Source organism: Engraulis encrasicolus, chromosome 4 (genome assembly GCF_034702125.1).
Source record: "Engraulis encrasicolus isolate BLACKSEA-1 chromosome 4, IST_EnEncr_1.0, whole genome shotgun sequence".
NCBI lineage: Eukaryota > Metazoa > Chordata > Actinopteri > Clupeiformes > Engraulidae > Engraulis > Engraulis encrasicolus.
This window is the reverse complement of record NC_085860.1, coordinates 42,715,367-42,717,866: the sequence shown is the minus strand read 5'-3', so window position 1 is coordinate 42,717,866 and position 2,500 is coordinate 42,715,367. Positions and strand designations below refer to the sequence as shown.

The window sequence follows — 2,500 nt, the reverse complement described above, 5'->3', positions numbered from 1 at the left end:
TAAAACTTACCAAGGCTATCCTGTACTGTAACTTTCTCTATGGCTCAGAGCTATACACATGTGCAGACTCAAAACGCGCTGAGGCTACATATAACTCCTTGTCTATGCTACAAAGCTATTGGAATCATGCTAAAGTTACATTGTAACTTCCTGTCTATGGTTTGGAGCTCCACCTGAGTGCCTCTGCTATTTCTGCACTGCTCTACTGGCAGGCAGCGATGTTGTTCGAACTTGCATGGGATACACTCCCACGACCCGAGCACACCACACACTGTACTGAAGACTCCATGCACTCACCCAACCCAACACAGCCTTGCTACATCACAGATATGAGACTTCAGAGTGATACACACACACACACACACTCACGCAAGTGTGCACGCACGCACGCATGCACGCAGGCACACACACACACACACACACACACACACACACACACACACACACACACACACACACACACACACACACACGAATGGTTTTCCCCCACCCACCCACTCACTACTCTGCATGGGAGTACTGGAGTTATGAGGTCAAGAGAGGAGGAGGGGGGTGGGGGGTTGGATGAGATGAGGGGGGTGGGGGGGGGGAGACATGAGTTAAACACACTACAGTGCAGGCCATGCAGCTCTGCACGTTTCACTGGCCTCACTACCAAAACGCTCCCCAAACGGTGAAAAACACCCTCCGCAGCACAATAAGAAGCGTAGCTTATCGGCATGTGCATGTAGAGCAAGAAAATTAAAAAAAACAAAACAATAAACACTTTACAATGAGAGGTGCACTTACAACATGTGCACTTACAACAAAAACACTGTCTCACATGAAAGTCAAGAAGTGTTCACAAACAAACAAACTGGACTTACCCTTTAGTGGAGCAGTGATATCCTCCTTCTCTCTGTCTCTCTCTCTCTCTCTGAAGGACCCAGAATATCCAGCTGCAGTCCTTACGCTTCCTCTCTCCGCTTCTCTCTCTCTCTCTCTCTTTCTCTCGTGCACTCGTTTCTTTTCTTTTCTTCAGCGCTCGTCTCGTGTTGGAGCTTCCTGCTGAGTTCCGCTCCTTGGGAAAGAAGCCGTCCGTCCTGGGGGGGAGGGAGGAGGAGAGGAGAGGTGGAGGAGGAGGAGAGGAGACAGGAGAAGGGGGAAGAGAAGGAGAGGAGGAGAGGGGCCAGAGAGGAGGAGGAATAGAGGAGGGAGAGGCGGGAGGAGGAGGGAGGAGGAGATGAGAAAGGGGGAGATAAGGAGAGAAGGAGAGGAGGAGACAAGGAGATGGGGCAGAGAGGAGGAGGAGGAATAGAAGGGTGGAGAGGAAGGAGGAGAGAAGTGGTGGAGAGGAAGGAGGAAAGCAGGAGGGGGTGAAGGAGAGGAGGATGCAATTGGATAAATAGGAGGAGGAGGAGGAGGAGGAGGAGGAGGAGGAGGGTATGGTGAAGAGGATGAGGGGAGAAAGGATGAGGAGAGGAGGAGAAGAGAGGAGAAGAGAGGAAAAGAAGGGGAGGAGAAGAGAGGAGAGGCGGAAGACAGAAGGAGGGGGAAAAGAGGAAAAGATATGAGAGGAGGAAGAGAGGATGAGGAGGAGGAGAGAAGAGGAGGGAAAGGCGGGGAGCAGAAGAAGAGGAAATGAGGAAGAGAGGAGAGGAGGAGGAGATGAGGAGGGGGGAGACAGAATGGGAGCGGGAAGAGAGAGAGGAGGAGGAGAGAGGAGATAAGGAGGCGATGGGGAGGGAGGGAGGATGGGGGAAGGGAGAGAGAGGAGGAGGAAAGGAGGAGGAGAGGAGGTGGGGGGAGAGAGGAAAGTGTCTGGCTCAGTGATTCAGAGGCATGGCGGTGTAAACGCCAACCTTCTCCTCTGACAAGCAGCGTTAATTGCAGATCAAATTCGCCCACACACCCTCACATACCCTCTGCCATCCTCCTTCTGCGCACACACTCTCTCTCTCTCTCTCTCTCTCTCTCTCTCTCTGTCTCTCTCTCTCTCTCTCCCTCTCTCTCTCTCTCTCTCCATGTCTAAATTCTCCCCTTCTCCTTTATTCCCCAGCTCCATCCCTCCCCCATCATACACACACACACACACACACACACACACACACACACACACACACACACACACACACACCGCTCCAGAGCTCAGGCCAGACCTCGGTGCTGCTGAAGGGCTGTGAACATCTCGGTTGGAGACACTCCAGTCACCCACCCCCCATGCCTGACTATCACCTGCCATCTAACGCACCAACACCTCCATGCCCAACCACCACCTATCCAGAGCACCAACCCTCCAGTCCATAAGCCCAATCCCCCACGCTCTGCACCAACCCCACCTTCCCCCCACCTCCCACATCCACACCACCATCCAACACCCTGACTCCCATGCCCGACTATCATCCCCCATCTGACACTTCAACCTCCAATACACACACCCACCCCCCCCCCCCCCCCACTCTCACTACCATCTCTAATGTACCCCCACCACCTCACTACCATCTAACCACCAATCCCCCAT

The 2,500-nt window shown here is 53.4% G+C and overlaps 1 protein-coding gene across 8 annotated transcripts in view; it reads right to left on the bottom strand.

The window, feature by feature from the left end:
- Positions 1-2,500, bottom strand: part of mef2aa (myocyte enhancer factor 2aa) — a 184,772-nt gene that overhangs the window by 170,268 nt on the left and 12,004 nt on the right. For all 8 annotated transcript variants that reach the window (XR_010034640.1, XM_063197480.1, XM_063197476.1 and 5 more), the window contains exon 2: positions 867-1,082. The gene's annotated coding sequence lies outside the window, so the exon portion shown is untranslated. The remainder of the gene's footprint in view (positions 1-866; positions 1,083-2,500) is intronic.